Consider the following 20,386-nt stretch of genomic DNA (forward strand, 5'->3'; position numbering starts at 1 on the left):
TTTAGTTTTTAAATCATGCTTGGACTTTTAGGAAATTATCGATTTTAGGGGGAGTTTCGAACTAAACTTTCAAAACGCTTTCTTTTTCTTTCTTTTAACAAAATATTTTGAAAATTATTTACTTTTGAAATCTTTCAAAATTTTATATATAGTTTTCAAATTATTTTCTTTACAATCTTCAATATAATTTTTTAAAATTTTACCTATGCTATAATTTTTCAAAATTTCTCCCTAAAACTTTTCAATATTTTACCTTTCTTAACCTTTTCAATATTATTTACTTTACAATTTTGATTTTTTTTCAAAAATTTAACCTTGCTAAAATTTTACTTAAATTTTTAACTTTGCTAAAATTTTCAAAATTTACACTTTACTATACCTTTCAAATTTTAAACATTTCTTTAGAATTTTAGTTTACAAAATTTTTTTTCAAGTTTTAACTTTACTAAATCTTTTCAAATACTCACAATTTTTCCTTCTTTTGAAAACTTTACTTTACAAAATTTTTTCAATGTTTTATACTTCACTATATTTTTAAAATTTTCTCTTATTTGAATATTTTACCTTTATAAATTTTCAAAATCGAACTTCACTTAAGTGTGGTTGTTTCCCCTATTTTTTATGTGGGTCAAAGGGAGAGAGATAGTGAATTCAGGGGAGATGTTTAACTCAGGGGGAAAGTTAAAATTAAAAATACTTGCTTATTTTTGCATATTTTAACTTAACTTTGAACTTTAGTTGCCAAACATCAAAAAGTGGGAGATTGTTGGTGCAAGTTGCACCAGAATCAAACCTAAGTTTTGATGTTGTTAAAGGTTCAAGTTAAGTCTTGTTGTGATCTAACAAGTTGACTAAGTGTGCAGGCTATTTATTCAACCGGGAAAGACCTAGTTGGAGGCTAGGTAGAAGAAGTCTTAGTAGATCGTGGAACTCAGGTGGAAAGACCAAGTGGGTCGAGAGGACCCGACACTTGGCAGTGAGATCGAGAAATTTGGAGGACCGAAGATCGAGAGAAAGTCCTGGCAAGCCGATCAAGGCTAAGTGAAAAGTCCAAACATATCTGGAGGATCAAAGTTTGGAAGGTAGGTTGAGGTAAATAACTGGAGGAGCAATAGTGATGTTGTGTTCCTGAAGGGAACAACCTAAGGTCACTGATCCAACTAAAGAAACTGGGAAGGTTTCCAAGTTGAGATCAAGACTGTTGAATTGTCTATTACTCATGCATTAGATATATTATTACTGTGCTAATATCGATTTTGCAGGATTATTGTCTAACACTATTTTTCATGTTCAGCCTGATCGATCGATCGAACGCAGGTATTGGTCGACCAAACCAGGTTCACACAGACCAGATCATACCAGAACCAAACAGAACATAGCTTCAGATTTATGTTTAATCGGTCGACCGAACCAAAGGATCGATCGACTAAACAATGAAGACATTAATGACACATTAATTCAAGATTAATTCAAGATCTCGATGAACATAGAAGATTATTGTTCGATCGATCGAACCATTAAAGATCAGTTAATGCTTGAAGATCAGATCTCAGCAAATCCCAGCAAAGAAGGGAGGGAGCGGGTTCGGTTGACCGAACCCACGGATCAGTTGACCGAACATCGATGATTCTTATAAGAGAGAGCTCGAGGTCCAAGGCTGAATACACATATTCTGGTTGGTTCGAAGTTAATCTCTATGAAAGCTGCTCGTGTTACTGCTACTACAACTCGCAAGCAACTACTTCATTTAAGTCCCGACCGAGCTTCAAATTTAACATACTATCGGTATACTTTTATTTTATTGCTTGTATTGTACTTAACTCAAGTAAGATAGTAGGTTGTTACTAGCTTACTCATTTTCTTCTACGTACTGCTTCTTTCCGAGGTTTTTAGAAAGAATAGTTTTGTAGGATCATTGCGGCCGACTAGAAGGGGGGTTGGATAGCCTACAAAAATAAGACAACCCTTTCTCGAACTCTCAACAGTACACTTGTATAAAATTAAAGCAGTAAAAAAAAGCAGAGAGAAAGAGGCAGAAGGTTTTTACTTGGTTACAAACAAGGAGGTTGTTAATCCAAGGAAAGTAGCACTAGTATCTCCTTCAGGCGGAGAAGCCTCTTACAGCAGTGAAAGCATAAAATAAAGAAGCTAATCTAGAACAGTAGCGTACAAGTGTTGGAAATGGAATGCCCTGAGTTGATGAAAAACTTCTAGACCAAGGCTATATTTATAGCCTTGGTCGGGGCGCCTAGAAAGGGTTCCAGGCGCCTGGGGGATAAAACTTTATCCCCAACATTCAGATCGCATTTGACGTGATCCGGTCAACAAACCAGGTCCGGGCGCCCGGAAGGGTTCTGGGCGCCCTGGGCTGCTCCGGGCGCCCCGGACTGCTCCGGGCGCCCCGGACTGCTCCGGGCGCCCCGGAGCCTAAAGTCAACCGATGTTGACTTTTTCATCCGGGGACCACTACTCCGGTTCAGTTCGCCTCGGTCCGGGTCTTCTACTCTGGATTCGTTCACTTGGGTGATCTCTGCCATTCAAAAAAGGGCTCACCCGAACCCAACTTCCGGTCTTCTCGAGCGGGCTTCCCTCCGGCTTCTCGTCCATCGAAATCGCCGTGTGTTTCCTTCTCGTCCACCGGCGTACTCATCCGCAGTCTTCATCCCTCGGACGCACTGCGTGCCGTCCTTCTCGCTAGCTGCGTCTCTTGCTCCCCGAGCAATCTTCCGCTTTGGCTTTCATCCCTCGGAACCACCGCACGCTTCCTTCTCGCCCGCCGATGTACTCTTTCGCAGCACCTCATCTCTCGGACTGCCGTCCTTCTCGCTAGCTGCATCTTCCGCTCGACTACCTATGCTCCTAAGCTCCTGCACACTTAGACACAAGGTTAGAAACACACAGGACCTAACTTAACTTGTTGATCACACCAAAACAACCTTAGGGTTCCAACAATCTCTCCCTTTTTGGTGTGATCAACCCAAGTTAAGCTAGGGTTAAAATAGACATTAAATAAAATTAAGTAAATTAACTTAATTTACAATTTAAGGGCAAAAAGATAGACAAGATAAAAAAAATTTATTTTTATCTACCTCCCCCTAGACTTATACTTTCCCTTCTCCCCCTTTGATCACAAAAAAAGGGGTTCCAAGAAAAATAATCTAAGGGTAAAAGCCTTAAAAAAAAATATTTCAAAAAAAAGTTCTAAGTTCTTAAGAAATTTAGAAAAAAAATTTAAGTAATTTAAGCTGAGATTTCTAGTTTCAGGAAAAAGTTTTTAATTTTTAGGAGAAAATGATTTTTGATAATTTTTTTTTAAGTACAAAAAAAATCCTAAGTAACAAATTTTTGAAATTAAAAAAATTCTAACTTAAATCTTCGAGAATTTTTAAGTACATTTTTAAAAAAAATGACTTAGGTAAAAAAAAAATTCTAAGTAAGTAATTTCTAAATTGAAATAAAATGTTTTGAATAACCTTTTTAAAGCACTAATTAATTCTTGTATTAATGCTTCATTAGTAAGTTAATTAAACATTTATTTCAATATTTTGGCTTCCAGGTCGTGGCGAGGCACTAGGCCTTCTTGGTTATTGGAGCAACAACCACTTTCTTGACAAAGCCTTATAAAGAAATTCTTTGTTTAATTTTCTCACTTAAAACACTAATTTTAATTTTAAAATTAGTTTAAGCATGATTTAGGAACCCAATATAGGTTCCAACCCGCAGGATTAATTAAAAAGTTTTTAGGGACGTATTTTCTTGAAATGTTCTTAATTTGTTCAGGGTGATATTTAAAGTACCAATTTAAATTATTAGATCTTCTAAAATTGGTTTTAGATGGACATGTATGGTTTTTTAAGTTTTCTACTTGAATTTTCAAATTTTGAATTTCTAACTTCAAATTTTCATTTTCTAGTTTTGATTTGTCTAACATTTCTAACGGGCAAGATTCAGCTAATATTCCTTTTAAATTTTTAATTTCTTTTTCTAACTTGCAGCAGTCTTTAATTAGTAATTTAATAAATTTAAAAAGTTTGTCGGGAGGAAGTGACCGTACCTGACTTACCTTGATTTCGTTGTCTGTGTCTCCCCCTGAGCTGTTGCTTTCTTCCGACGAAGCTCCCCCTTCATCGATGCTTTCGATGCTCATCTCGGAGGAACTTGAATCGCAGTCATCGTCTTGATGACTCATGACTCGCCATCAGTGCGAGTCTGGAGAATGCTTTGACTTCCAATTCGGACGATGTATCGTCCCACGTCGCTTTTAGGGCCTTGCGCTTTTGAACATGTTTTTTACCTTTATCTTTATCCTTGTTCTTTAGCTTGGGGCAGTTGTCCTTGACATGCCCTTCTTCGTCGCGATGGTAGCAGCGGATCGTTCTTTTCTTTCTACCCTGTGGATAGTTAGTTTTTCTAGAATTGTATAACTTCTTAAATCGTCTTACCATCATTACCATTTCCTCGTCGTCGAGAGAAGATTCTGACTCAGGTTCGTCTCTCAAAGCTTTGAGGGCAACGCTATTCTTGGGCTCCTTCATTCCTGTACATCTTAACTCATGCACTTCAAATGTTGAAAAGAATTCGTCTAACGAAATTTTTTCTAGATCTTTCAAAATGTAAAAGGCATCTACTAGTGATGCCCATTTTGAGTTTCTAGGAAAGGAATTTAAAGCGTACCTGAGTGAATCTCGGTTACTTACCTCTTCTCCAAGATTCGAAAGTCCGGTGATGAGCTCTTGTATCCTCGAGTGTAGATGTGCAATTGTTTCACCTTCTTCAAGACGGAGGTTGGTGAGCTGGTTGCGAAGTAAGTCCCGTCTCGCAAGCTTGGTTTCGGATGTTCCTTCATGTAGTTCAAGGAACTTCTCCCAAAGCTCCTTTGCCGAGTTGAAGGTGCCGACACGGTTGACTTCTTGTGGCGGAAGTACGCTTAGCAGATGGAATTCTGCTTTCTTGTTTGCCACGTACTCGGCCTGCTCTTTCTTTGTCCATTGATTTTTCGCTTTGCCCTCGGGAGCTTCAAAACCAAGTTCCATTGTTAGTAATAAATCGAAATCGGTACCGAAAAATAACTCCATGTGCTTCTTCCAGCTTGCAAAGTCCCCCTCGAATTTTGGCAGGTGGATGTTAGATCCGGCCATCTCATTGCTTCGTTTGGCGGTAAGTCCTCCTGAAGCGTCTCAGCTCTAATACCACTTGTAGGATCGTTGCGGCTGACTAGAAGGGGGGGTTGGATAGCCTAAAAAAATAAGACAACCCTTTCTCGAACTCTCAACAGTACACTTGTATAAAATTAAAGCAGTAAATAAAAAGCAGAAAGAAAGAGGCAGAAGGTTTTTACTTGGTTACAACAAAGGAGGTTGTTAATCCAAGGAATGTAGCACTAGTATCTCCTTCAGGCGGAGAAGCCTCTTACAGCAGTGAAAGCGTAAAATAGAGAAGCTAATCTAGAACAGTAGCGTACAAGTGTTGGAAATGGAATTCAGTGAGTTGATGAAAAGATTCTAGACCAAGGCTATATTTATAGCCTTGGTCGGGGCGCCTGGAAGGGGTTCCGGGCGCCTTGGGGGGATAAAACTTTATCCCCAATGTTCAGATCGCGTTTGACGCGATCTGGTCAACAAACCAGGTCCGGGCGCCCCGGAGCCTAAAGTCAACCGATGTTGACTTTTTCATCCGGGGACCACTGCTCCGGTTCAGTTCGCCTCGGTCCGGGTCTTCTACTCTGGATTCGTTCACTTGGGTGATCTCTGCCATTCAAAAAAGGGCTCACCCGAACCCAACTTCTGGTCTTCTCGAGCGAGCTTCCTTCCGGCTTCTCGTCCCTCGGAATCGCCACGTGTTTCCTTCTTGTCTACCGCGTACTCATCCGCAGTCTTTGTCCCTCGGACGCACTGCGTGTCATCCTTCTTTCTAGCTGTGTCTCTTGCTCCCCGAGCAATCTTCCGCTTTGGCTTTCATCCCTCAGAACCACCGCATGCTTCCTTCTCGTCCGCCGATATACTCTTCCGCAGCACCTCGTCCCTCGGACTGTCGTCCTTCTCGCTAGTTGCATCTTCCGCTCGACTACCTGTGCTCCTAAGCTCCTGCACACTTAGACACAAGGTTAGAAACACACAGGACCTAACTTAACTTGTTGATCACCTCAAAACAACCTTGGAGTTCCAACAAGTTTTAGTGGATTGCCCAATGATGCGATCAAGGATCGTGAGTCTTGGAGTAGGAGTCAACCTAGGCTCCAAACCAAGTAACCAAACGAGTCGTTTACTTTCCGTTGTATATTCTAATTGTCTTTAAAATTCTAGAAAGAAAAGTTTTTAAAAGCGCGATATTCACCCCCCCCCCCCCTCTATCGCACTCGTTTGATCCTACATGTGCAAGAACATACTCACTTATAACTCGCTTGGAGGCTCGAGAGTCTGGGACTTTGTACAAGAGCAAGCTTGCGTATAACCCTCCTAAAGCCTAGGGAGTCTGGGACTTAGCGCAAGAGCATGCTCGCTTATAACCCGGCCAGATGCTCGGGAGTCTAGGACTTGGTGCCAAAGCATGCTCGCTTATAACACACCCGAAGGCTCGGGAGTTTGGGACTTAGCGTGAGGGCATGCTCACTTATATTCCACCCAGAGGCTCAGGAGTTTAGGACTTAGCGCGAGAGTATGTTCACTTATATCCCGCCCGTAGGCTCGGGAGTCTGGAACTTGGCGTGAGAGCATGCTCTCTTATAACCCGCATGGAGGCTTGGGAGTTTGGGACTTGGCGTGAGAGCATGCTCGTTTATAACCCTCTCGGAGGCTCGGTAGTCTTGGATATGGCGCGAGAACATGCTTGCTTATAATCCGCTCGGAGGCTCAGGAGTTTGAGACTTAGAGCTTTTGAGATAAACGTCATCATTTTTATTAAGTGCAAATATTCAATACGCTACATCAATATATTATAAGCGTACTCTCAAGCCCTATAAGGCTGTAGATGATTTGTACTCCAAGGACACTCTAAATTTTTTCCATCCGCATCTTGGAGGTAATAGGAGCCCGAGGTGAGCTTTTGCACCACCTTGTATGGTCCACCCCACTGTGGCTCTAGTTTGTTAACATCTCTGACTGGCTTGATCCACTTTCAGACCAAGTCACCCACATGAAAATATCTAGGGATAACCCTTCTATTATAATTTTATCTCATCCTCTGGTGATAGACCATCAACCGAGCTGACGCTTTATCCCTAATCTCCTCTATCAAATTGAGCTCCATAAGGCATCGACAGACATTGTCTTCATCATATAGTTGCCTCCAATCGGACTTCACGCCTATCTCGACCGAGACAACAGCTTCACCACCGTAGACTAAGTTAAAAGGGGTTATACCTATTATTTCTCATGGAGTTGTGTGGTATGCCCAAAGTGTTGGTGCGGGAAGCATCCGACGATCGAACCCAAGTTTTGATAATGGAAAAGGGATTCAAAGTTAAGATTATTTGTTATCTAATGTGCTTGATTGAGCTTGCAGGAAAGTCCTAAGTGTTCTTAGGCAAAAGTCCTAGATACGGTTAGGCAAGGTGAAAACCCTAGGGGGTGGTAACCCTAACTCCTAGAGAGTGGTAACCCTAGGTGGAGGAAAACCCTAGGGGGTGGTAGCCCTAGGTCCTACGGGGTGGTAACCCTAGGTGAAGGAAAATCCTAAGGGGAGGTAACCTTAGGTCCTAGGGGGTGGTAACCCTAGGTGGAGGGAAATCCTAAGGGGGGGGGGGGGGTAACTTTAGGTCCTAGGGGGTGGTAACCCTAGGTGGAGAAAACCCCTAGGGGGTGGTAACCCTAGGTCCTAGGGGGTGGTAACCCTAGGCAGAAAGTCCAGTCGGTCTAAAGGATCGGACTGGCACCAGGTAATCTCTCTTGAGGGGAGTAGGTGAGGACGCGTTCCCCGTAGAGGGAACAGTAGGCGTCGGGTCGACCTAGGGTTTCCGATCGGAAATCCAAAGTCAGACCCGGACAGTCCAATAACTGTCAACCACTTAATTTATCATGGTTATATCTATTCTAACTTTGTCTTGCAGGGTACGGTGTTGCTTTGGGACTAACAAATCTTGCAGGTACAAAAGGAACAAGTTAAGCCTCAGATGAACAGTGTCCGAAGCGCCTCCATGGAGCTTGGAGGCGCCTCGGGTGCAAGCCGAAGCCAGCTGTCCAGAGAAGCTGGAGGTGCCTTCATAGGGACTGAAGGAGCCTTGGACCGTGGCTTGGAGGCGCGTTGGAGTGGCTTGAAGGCACCTTCAAGTGGATGAGGTGCGACCGGATCAGTGTTGATCCATGTGGTTGACTCAGGTGGTTGGAGGCGCCTCGGATGGGTTTTAAGGCGCCTTCAGCAATAAATAAAAGGAGGTCTCGAGCATCGATCTAGTACATCTTCTTCCAAGCAATCTTTCTGCATCCAGCTGCTAACAAGACAGCCCGACAAAGCTACAACTTGACGCCGACGACCCGGAGCTTCAGATTTAGTATTTTAGTTGTCAGTATAAAATTTATTTACAGCTTTTTCTGTACTTAGCTTGTAATAACTTTACGAAATATAGTTGTTGCCCACCGGAAGCGATCAACGATCGTGGGCCTTAGAGTAGGAGTCGCCACAGGCTCCGAACCAAGTAACCAACTTGTGTTAGCGTGTGTTTGTGTTTAATTTCCGCTATGTTTTACTCGATACGTTTTAATCGTACGAAATAGCCATGAGCGCTATTTACCCCCCTCTAGTGCTTCTCGATCCAACAATTGGTATCAGAGCGGGGTTGCTCTGAATTGGTACAACTACCATTCGAGCATTTTTTTCGTCGCTTTTTCGTTCGTTTAGGATAAAAATAAAACCTTACGCCTTTCGTTTTTTCCCTCCAAAATTAATTTCGAAAAACTCATTGTCATCTTTTCACCATTGGTCTATCTTAGCGAAATATCGTGTTTTCAAAAATTTCTGGTAATATTTTTTTAATATTTTATTATTATTATTATTATTTATTTATTTTCAAAATTCTTGAATTATTATTTTTATCCTTTTCTCGCACTACTAATCTAGGATCAAGTCCTGGGACAAGTTTTTTTTTGTGTTCCTTGTGCAAGTTTTTATGGCTCTTCAAGAAGGCTACAGCACAACCCGTCCCCTGCTCTTCTCCGGCGAAGACTTCAGCTATTGGAAAGGCCGAATGGAGTCATACCTGCAAACCAAGTTCGAAGTCTGGATGATCACCAAGACCGGGCTCGAACTACCAACTAACGGCATCGGAAAACCGGTACCTTACGAGAACTGGGACGCGAACATAATCAAGAAGGTGGAGGCAAATGCCAAAGCAATGTATACAATTCAATGCGGTCTGACCAATGAGGAGCTGAACCGTGTCGGATTCTTCTCAAGTCCAAAAGAGCTATGGGAGAATCTGATTGAGCTACACGAAGGTATTTCCGATACGAACATAAGTAAGTGCAATTTAATAGACGATTCATTAGAATTAAATGAGCAGACTGATACTACTTCGGTCGAGGAAGGTGTTACGTTATTTGCAGGAGCAAGCAAGATGAAGAAAGCACTGAAGACAACATGGTCCGAGTCACCAAACGAGTCCGAGTCCGACGAAGAAGAACCAACGAGCTTCCTCGCTCTACCAGTACTAGCAACTGTGGCGGAAACTGAGTCCGAGTACGAGTCAGAAACCGAGAGCGAACGAATCTGGGACCGAGTCCGAGCAAAGCCACGGATCCGTATCCGTTTCCGAAGGGCCCAAATTCACTGTAAGCTCTTTCATTTCTAAAGTAGATAATTCAAAAACCTTAGTTTCTTATTTACTAAAGAAATTGGTCAAATCTAACCTTCGGGTCAAGTCACTTCTAAAGGAGGTAACAACCCTCAAAGAAGTGACTAACTTGAGTCCCTTAACTGAGTCAGTTCAAATTGGAAGTTCAACTCAAGTCCAACAACTTGAGGAAGAAAATTTCAATTTGAAAACTCAAGTTAAAGAACTCAAGGACACGTTGGAATGGTTCACCTTGGGTTCCAAGAATTTGGATCTGATTCTTGGAAAATAGCGAGTCGTTTACAACAAATCCGGAATTGGTTTTAAACCTAAAATAAAATACAAATCTTATTTATCATTAGGAAATAGAAATAATAGAAAGGTAGTCCAAGCATGGGTACCTAAGTCCAACTTGGTCAATCAAGTTGGACTTGGTCAATATTGGGTCCCTAAGGATCAAGTCTATTACCTTGATAGACCTTATCGAGGCTATGATCCAGGGGGAGCAAATAGAAAAACTATTTTCAAAATTGTTTGATGCTTGTTTTTCCTGCCTTTTATTATACATGCTTAGATTAGGATAACTTAAGGACCTAGGCGTAATTTACACTTGCTAGTTAAATCTAGGAGTTTCAAAAAGAAAATTAAATATATAATTTCTTTGAGTGGTTCTGTCTAGGAAGGGGTGGATGATCTCATACCCAAGAAGGCCTAGTATCTCGCCACGACCTAGGAACCAATCATTGAAATGTGTATTTAATTAACTAATTGGAAAACCTAAGTTTAACTCAAATGTAAATTAATCCTTAGAAATAATTTAAATTAAAGATAACCATCTCACAAAATTACTTAAGATTACCTGATTGATAACTCAGAATCGGGTAAGATGGATCTAGGTTGAACATAATATCAAATAAATCTCAAATTAAGAAATTCAATTTAATCAAATAAATTTCAAATTAAGAAATTAAAGTTAATCAAATAACCTAAATTAATTCAATTTAATCAGATAAATAAAGTTAATCATACATTTAAAAAAAACATTCCAAAAATCTTTTAAAACTCATTTTAAAACTTAAAAATCATTTTAAAAATCTTTTAAACCTCATTTTAAAACTTATTTTAAAAATCATTTAAAAAATCATTTCAAAAACCTTTTAAAAATTATTTGAAAAATTATTTAAAAATCATTTTAAAAACCTTTTAAAAATCCTTTTAAAAATTATTTAAAAATCATTTTAAAAACCTTTTTAAAATCATTTTAAAAATCTTTTTAAAAATTATTTTAAAATTTATTTAAAAATTATTTTAAAAATCATATTAAAAATTATTTGAAAAATCATTTTAAAATTTATTTGGAAAATTATTTAAAAATCATATTAAAAATTATTTGAAAAAAAATCATTTTAAAAATTATTTGAAAGATGATTTAAAAATCATATTAAAAATTATTTGAAAAAATCATTTTAAAAATTATTTGAAAAAAAATCTTTTTAAAAATTATTTGAAAAAATCATTTTAAAAATTATTTGGAAAAATCATTCTAAAAATTATTTAAATTATTTAAAAAAATCATTCTAAAAATTATTTGAAAAAATCATTTTAAAAATTATTTTAAAAAATCAATTTAAAATTTATTTGAAAAATCATTTTTAAAAAACCATTTTAAAACGTTATTTGAAAAATTATTTAAAAAACCTTTTAAATTATTTAAAAAATCATTTTAAAAATTAGTTGAAAAATCTTTTTAAAATCTTTTAATATCCTTTTAAAAACCATACTTAATTATTTTTTTTTAATTTCAAAATCATACTTAATCATAATCAAGATTTAAAATTTTAATTTTTTGATTATTAAATTTAAAAAATTCATTAGACCTTAAAAAATTCTTAATTAACTTTCAAGATAACTAATTTTTGAACTCACTGAAAATTTAAAATTATAATTCAATTTCTTTTAATTCTATAAACTTAATATGCTTGATAATCCAGATGAAAAATTAGAAAATTATAAAATGCCTTTTATGTTTTTATAAGTTACATGCTTGGACTCTAGGACCCTAGGACTTTTGTTTTGGCATTAATTAAGGGGGAGTGAGTGAAGTCAAGCTAAGTTTTTTTAAGTAAACAAAAAAATATATATATTTTAAACTCTTTGAAAAGATGAAGCAAATCCAATTGTTTCTATCTAGACAAATAAGTTTTTTTTAAATTAAAAATTACTAAGTATTTTAACGTTTCTAGTTTAACTAAGCTAAATTTAGCCAAGTTTTTTTAACTTACTTTCAAAACTTAACAAAAATTGTCTAATTTTTTGTTGAAAAACTAAGTATTTGCTAAGTGTTTTTTTTTAAAACTTTGTTTTTCAAAACAAACAATATTGTCAAAAAAAATTTTAAGTTTAGCTAAGTCTTTTTCAAATTCTGCTAAATATTTTCAAAAGTCTGCTAAATATTTTAAAGCTTTTCAATATTTTTTTCCAAAGACTTTTCAAAATTAAGCTAAGTATTTTAAAAGCTTTTCAAAATTTTCTAAGTGTTTTCACAAAAGATTTTTAAAGTCAACCTAAGTTTTTTTTACCAAAAAGCTTTTTAAGTTTAGCTAAAATTTTAAAGTTTAACTAAGTGTTCTAATTAGCTAAGTTACTTTTCCAAGTTAAAATAATTTTATCTTGGCTAGTTATAAAAGAAAATTTTATGTTTTCAAAATTTATGACTTCACTTAGCTAAAAAATGTTACAAGCAGATTCCAAAAGCTAAGTATTTACTTAACCCTCTATTTTTCTAAAATTTTATAAAAACTATTTCTGAAAAGGTAAGTTTTTACAAAACAAACTAAGGCCTGTACAAACTACTCTCTTGTTTATTTTAATATATGGCAAAGGGGGAGAGTGTAAGAAAATTCAAAGAATTAAAGAAAATTTAAAAAAAATCAAAAATTATAATTCTTTTAATTTTAAAAGGTGAGCTTTTATTAAGGGGGAGTATTTATACTTTTTTGAAAGTCTTTTCAAATTTTACCAAAGTATTGCTTCAAAATTTAAGCTAAGTATTAAAAAAAAATTTAGCTAAGGCAATTTATCTCTCACTTTCTTTTTACTCTCTTTTTATTTTGATATATGGCAAAGGGGGAGAGTATAAGGAAATTCAAATAAAAATTTGAAGTGAAAGCTTTTATTAAGGGGGAGCTTTTGTAAGCTTCTATTTAGGGGGAGCTTTATATATGCTTATTTATGTGTGTGCTGAATTTATGCTTATACTTTATATGTTTATGCTAAATTCATACTTGTGCTATCACTGTCTTTTCTTTTTACTTAACTTTGAATTTCGGCTGCCATAATCAAAAAGGGGGAGATTATTGGTACGGGAAGCATCCGATGATCGAACCAAGTTTTGATAATGGCAAAGGGATTTAAAGTTAAGATTATTTGTTATCTAATGTGCTTGATTGAGCTTGCAGGAAAGTCCTAAGTGTTCTTAGGCAAAAGTCCTAGCTGCGGTTAGGCAAGGTGAAAACCCTAGGGGGTGGTAACCCTAGGTCCTAGGGGGTGGTAACCCTAGGTGGAGGAAAACCCTAGGGGGTGGTAACCCTAGGTCCTAGGGGATGGTAACCCTAGGTGAAGGAAAATCCTAAGGGGCGGTAACCTTAGGTCCTAGGGGGTGGTAACCCTAGGTGGAGGGAAATCCTAAGGGGGGTAACCTTAGATCCTAGGGGGTGATAACCCTAGGTGGAGAAAAACTCTAGGGGGCGGTAACCCTAAGTCCTAGGGGGTGGTAACCATAGGCAGAAAGTCTAGTCGGTCTGGAGGACCGGACTGACACCAGGTAATCTCTCCTAAGGGGAGTAGGTGAGGACGCATTCCCCGTAGAGGGAACAGTAGGCGTCGGGTCGACCTAGGATTTCCGGTCGGAAATCCGAAGTCAGACCCAGACAGTCCGATGACTGTCAACCACTTAATTTATCATGGTTATATCTGTTCTAACTTTGTCTTGCAGGGTACGGTGTTGCTTTGGGACTAACAAATCTTGCAGGTACAAAAGGAACAAGTTAAGCCTCGGATGAACAGTGTCCGAGGCACCTCCATGGAGCTTGAAGGCACCTCGGGTGCAAGCCGAAGTCAGCTGTGTAGAGAAGCTGGAGGCACCTTCATAGGGACTGAAGGCGCCTTGGACCGTGGCTTAGAGGCGCCTTGGAGTGGCTTGAAGGCGCCTTCAAGTGGATGAGGTGTGACCGGATCAGTGTTGATCCACGCGGCTGACTCAGCGGATTGGAGGCGCCTCAGATAGGCTTTAAGGTGCCTTCAGCAGTAAATAAAAGGAGGTCTCGAGCAACAGTCTAGTACATCTTCTTTCAAGCAATCTTTCTGCATCCAGCTGTTAACGAGACAGTTCGACAAAGCTACAACTCGACGCCGACGACCCGGAGCTTCAGATTTAGTATTTTAGTTGTTGGTATAAAATTTATTTATAGCTTTTTCTGTACTTAGCTTGTAATAACTTTACGAAATATAGTTGTTGCCCACCGGAAGCGATCAACAATCGTGGGCCTTGGAGTAGGAGTCGCCACAAGCTCCGAACCAAGCAACCAACTTGTGTTAACGTGTGTTTGTGTTTAATTTCTGCTGTGTTTTAATCGATACGTTTTAATCGTACGAAATAGCCACAAGCGCTATTCACCCCCTTTAGCGCTTCTTGATCCAACACAAAGTACACTAGGCAGTTCCTCGACTCAGCTTCCTCCAACATGATTTAGCTTAGTTTTAAGTCCTCTGATGATTTCTCTGTTAGTAACCTCTGCCTGACCATTACTCTATGGGTAAGCCACAAATGTAAAGGCCTACAAGATATCATAGCTTGAGCACCATTCTTGAATTCTTCTACCTTGGAATTATCTTCCATTATCTGAAACGAGTTTCATAGCTTGAGCACCATTCTCGAATTCTTCTACCTTGGAATTATCTTTCATTATCTGAAATGAGTTTATGTGGAATCTCGAACCGACAAATAATGTTTTTCTAGAGGAATTTGATGACCACCCGCTCGGTTATTTTATCTAGTGGCTCAGCCTCTACCTACTTAGAAAAATAATCTACCGCTACCAGCAAGTATTTTTTCTGAGCGGGTACCATGGGAAAGGGCTCTACTATGCCCATGCCCTATTGATCAAACGAGTAGGAAATAATTGAGGTATTCAATAACTCAGTAGGGTAGTGCAGGATATTCTGGTACTTTTGAGATGATAAGCAAGTTATTACCAATTGGGTGGTGTTAGCCTACAGGGTGGGAAAAAAATCCAATCAATAATATCTTCTGAGTGAGGGATCGGCTATCTACATAGCTTCTACAAGAACCTTGATACACCTCTCATAAAATATATTGTAGGTCATCCAGTCCAATTCACTTAAGTAAAGGGCGGGAAAAAGCCCATTTATAGAGATTATCCCCAATCCAAGTAAACCACCTGACTCTCTTCTTGATCATACCTGCTTGTTCCAGGTCGGCTGGTAAACTGCCTTGTTGAAGAAATACGATCAGCGGTGCTCACCAATCACTTTGTAACTCTAGATCGGCCTATCTTCCAATGTGAGCTACTATAGCATTTGTTCCATCGGCTTTGTGTTGAGGTAAGGTGTAGAGAAATTGATCCTTGCTGTAGCTTACACCTAGAATTGAAGTTACGAAGGATTTGGAATGGTTGATCCAAGTGGTTGTCGTAATAGTTAGGGTTAACGAATAGGGTCTTCCCTAATAAGTTTTTGGACTTTATTTAGCTATTTTAATTCATAGAAACTTAGCTAAATAAAATAATTTAGTTACGGGACTCTGATTTACGACGAGCTACCTTACGTGGGATTTCTTTTGGCACACGCTAGATTTGAGGCAGGTACCTTGACTTATCTTTTAGATATTGTCATTTAATATGCATAGTGGATTTTAATGAGTAGTAATAATTATGTTATATCTACATCGATATGTCATTGCTTGATTCCTTCAGCATGCTTATTTATTACCTATTTTACATCCATTACCCTCTTGATTATTTATGCTCATAAAGGTAGTGATATACCATGCCTTATGATATACCGGACTAGACATTTACCATATCTGATATGTGTACCTAGATCTTCTTATTTGAGTCATTTATTTTTGGTACATATTTTATGGAGATAGATATGGTCAGGATTTTCATGCTTAGTGTCATGCACCATATTGCATGATTACATGCTGAGCGATTGGCAGCTCCATTATTGTTGAGCTCATCACCAATTACATGGATCTGCACAAACAATCACTCATGGGTTAGTGGTATATCAGGCAGGGTGTATGGTAGTTTGCTCTGTCAGTGCTCCGCTGGTCCACTCATGGGTAGCGTGACGCAGCGTGGTAGCACGACAGGGATCCCTCCATTGGACTGTCTCAGGGAGATGAGAACATTAAGCTCCCTCACTTATGATTTGGGGTAGGAGGATAGGTGTACTCCGATAACATCCTATTCGCTCGGTCACTCATCAGGAGCAGTGATGGCAGAGTGCACAGTTGTCATAGCCCTACCCACTCAATCTCACCATTGCGTGTGAGATGGCTGACTAGCGTAAGGGGTGACCATGTCATTTGCATCATATGCATGGATTGCAGTTATTACATGTGTTTGTTGCACTTTGTTTGCTGCATATTTGGTGGATGTATATGATTGACATGCATATAGGAGATATGACATTTTCAGCCTAACGACCTTATTATTCTGATAGGAGGTCCTGGTGAGTACAACTTCTCTAATTTCCTTCAGTTTTGCATTTCCCATTATTATTTTAGGAGACTGTACGCATAATTGTTACTATTGATTATTTCCTACTATGCATGTCATCTTGATATCCGCTGAGTGTTGGACTCACCCCGTTGATATATTTTCTATTTTAGGTTGAAGCTGTAAGGAGGTTCCAGTCGCTAGTCCCCAGTAGGTGTCGAGGTGATTTTATATTATCGGACTTGTGTTTCCTTGTTAGTGAACTACATACTTGTGATGTATGTGTTTTGCACTTTGGATTTTATATGGTGCTCGGGTATGATGCCCATGTTTCCGCTACCAAGGTTTTCCGATGTGTGTGTTTCCCTCGTTGTAGTGAGTAGGTATTATTATAAATTGCGTGGTTGTGTAGTCAGCCGGAGACTGATACTATTAATAATCTCGTGGATTGTTTATCTTTGTCTATTATATATTCCAGCCATGTTGGCTGATGGTTGTGAGCCCTGAGGGCTTTGTAGATGAGTTTCAGATTGTCACTTGTACAGGGAAGATGCTACCTAAATTTTCTCGGTAGGGACTCCCCCGGGGTGTGACACGAAATGCCTGAAGATGTTTGGATAGCCCATAGAGGATTCACTGCTCCTTGCGAGGAGACGTATACTCTATGACCACTCATTCGGATTATTACTCAAAACCTTTGGCCAAAGCATCACATGTTAAGAGTATGAGACTTTTGTACATATGTACGAGTAATTTGAGTCCATAGAACGAGAAAGTATTACTTAGGTTAGGTGTGACATATTCAGCCCAATGGGGGCAGACACATAGACCATATCCTGAACCAAGTGAGTATAAGATGAGTGAAAGGAATGAGACATGACTCACTGTAGCTGCTGAAGGGTTCAGAATTAATTCTGAAATCAACTATGATTTTCTGGCTAATCGGGGATCATGATGTACTACTAGATGCCACTCATGATCGTTCCATAATTAAATAGTTAATTATGGATGATCAAGATAAATTGGAAACCTATTGGGTCACACGCACTATGAGTCTCTAAAAGACGTAAAACAAGTTAAAGAATATAATTCTTAGATCAAGAGATAAATATTTGGTTGGACCATACATAAGATAAATATAGAAATATTTATCAAATTGGAAGCACGGATAGGCCACATCTAGACCCTATTTGGATTAGTCATGAACCAACTTAGTTTAGTTGTGAACCAAACCAAGGGGTTAATGAGCTACTTTTTGGTTAAGGGATAATGAGTTGGATTTGAGCTTTCTAATCCAACTCATTAATGAGGTCTATAAAAAGATATAATTGAGAGAGAATTAGAAATAAGTTTTATTATTTGGTTGATTGGCTTTTGGAAACCCAATCCTCCTCTCTCTCTCCCGCCGCCAACAAGAGGGTGCTCCCTCTTGTTGCCATGACCACTACAAGGGAGAAAAATTCTCTTTTGTGTGCTTCTCTTCTTTTTCCTCTTGATCCCTCTTCTTCGCTTGTAACTAGTAACTTCTAAAGGAGAGACTTGTACAAAAGGAGTTGTCTTGAGGAGCTCGGTGTGGATACGAATAGAGGTAATGTTCGATAACGTTGCTACAGTTGATGCCCTTCTCGTTACAGGTCATCCGTAAGGTATACCTAGCGTAAATTTACTTCCCGTAAAATTCTAATTATGAGATCATGTTTGACATATTGTATTCTTATATGCGTGTAGTGTGTGTGATGTAATAATTAAGAATTATTATTATTTTATTTTCTGCTACGCATGTTTATGAAACGTGTTCTAGCACGCACCCGCATCTAGCATATCCCAATAGTAGCCTCCAGTCGCCTAGTCAAATTGCCACATCTTTTTCTTCATAGATGAGTGTAGTAGGAGCTTCACAAATGGTGTTGACCTCTATCTGCTAAATTTTCTGAGTGGCGTTAGCCTCCGTTTTGATAATGTTAACATAACACTTGCATACCACCAGTTGATCTCCTTTAATTCTCTGACCTAATCGTTCACGGGGAACTTTATGTTTTGGCAGAAGGTTGACACCACTCTCTGGAATTCATTTAGTGCTAGTCAGTACAAAATGACATTATAGGCTGAGGGCACGTCCACCATTATAAAAGTTGATCGATGCACCCTCATTAGGGGCTCCTTCCCAAAAGATATAGCTAGTTTAATTTGGTCGAGTGACTGAACCTCATTGCCTGTGAATCCATATAGCAAAATCATCATGAGTTGGAGCTCACCTTTGTCAATCTACAGATGCTCGAACACTTGCTTAAAGATGATGTTAACCGAACTACCTGTATCGATAAAGGTGTGATAGATGTTATAATTGGGTATGAAAGCCTTAATTATTAAAATATCATCATGGGAGTACTTTTACCCCCTTAAAATCTTTCATCCCAAAGCTTATTTCAAGTCCTTGGGCTTGCTCCTGACTATAGTCGACCGTGTGTATCTCTAGTCGGCGGGTGTGTGACTTTTTCGTCTGATTGGATTTTCCATCAGTCGGACCTCTTGCGATCATGCTAATATCCTCCCGAGTAGCATTATTGTGATTTTTCTCTTGCCACGTTGAGGGGTGCTCCTGCTGGAGTTGGACAGGAGCATGGGCCCAGTCTTCCTATTGTTGGGGCATTCTTTGACTTCATTCAGCGACCTGGTAATCTCTTCATGGCGATCCATTCGACCACTGGTAACAACAATGATTGAGCGACAGTGAGCATTGGCCAAACCCTTGGTTGGATGCCTAGAGATTCCCTAGATTGTAACAATCTCGGGTATCGTGGGTCTCCGATCGGTAGTATGTACAAAACTTTCACAGAGCCCATCTAGGGGGCTCGGGATATCATGCCTGCTCGACCTTCACGTTTTGTACGATGTGGGGCCACAACTCTTGATGAGAGAGTTGAGGGCTCGCTTGAGGTCCTTTGTGTGAAAGAGATGGTGGAGCTCAGTGCTTAGGAGCTAAGGTCGGAGTGGGTGTAGCGACTTTCTTCTTTCAGGTGGACTGCGCCTCTTCAACATTGATATACTAGGTCACTCGACTGAGTTGATGGTCGAAGTCTCTGGAGGCCTTCTGATTAGGGAGAAAGAAATTGTTGTCTACAAGCCCTTGAGAAAAGGCGTGTAGGACCGTTAGATTCGATAGAGGGGGGGGTGAATATCGATTCGAAAAAACAAGAGTTTAAACGCAGCGGAAAAGTAAAATAGACACAGTGGTTTTACTTCGTTCGGAGCCTGTGACGACTTCTACTCGAAGGCCCGTGGTCCTTGACCACTTTCGTTGGGCAATCACTAGCAATTCGGAATAATAATTACAAACGAACCATACAGGGAATGCTAATGAAACTGAAAAACAAATACCGACAAAAGGGAAAAGACGAAGCGTAGTGTCGGAGCTTTGTTGGCGTCGCACTGAGCATCGAGCAGCAAGACCAGCAGTAGAAGAGTTCTCAGCTTGATTGATTGTTCTGAAGCTCCTGTCTGGGGCTTCTTTTATATGCTGTTCCGGGCGCCTGGATCCCTTCCGGGCGCCTGGAATGTGACGTAGCTGCTCCACCCGAGATGCTCCACGTGGCGACGACTTGGCTGGATAGAATTCGCCTTCCGGGCGCCCGGACTACCTTGTTCCAGAAAACTCCCTTTTCCTGCAAAACAAAGTTAGTCCGAGGCAAATGTATATCCTGTAAAACAGATTGTCAGCACAGTTAAAGTTCAACAGATAAATAAACAGAGTATGACTTAGATTCCGTCTCTCCGAGACCGGAATCTAGTCACGATCTCGACTTAGACATCCGAAATGGATCTAAGCCGGATCGACGCCTAATGTCCCCTTCCCGGGAACGCGTCCTCACAGTCACTCCCT

This window comes from Zingiber officinale, chromosome 5B (assembly GCF_018446385.1).
Source record: "Zingiber officinale cultivar Zhangliang chromosome 5B, Zo_v1.1, whole genome shotgun sequence".
NCBI lineage: Eukaryota > Viridiplantae > Streptophyta > Magnoliopsida > Zingiberales > Zingiberaceae > Zingiber > Zingiber officinale.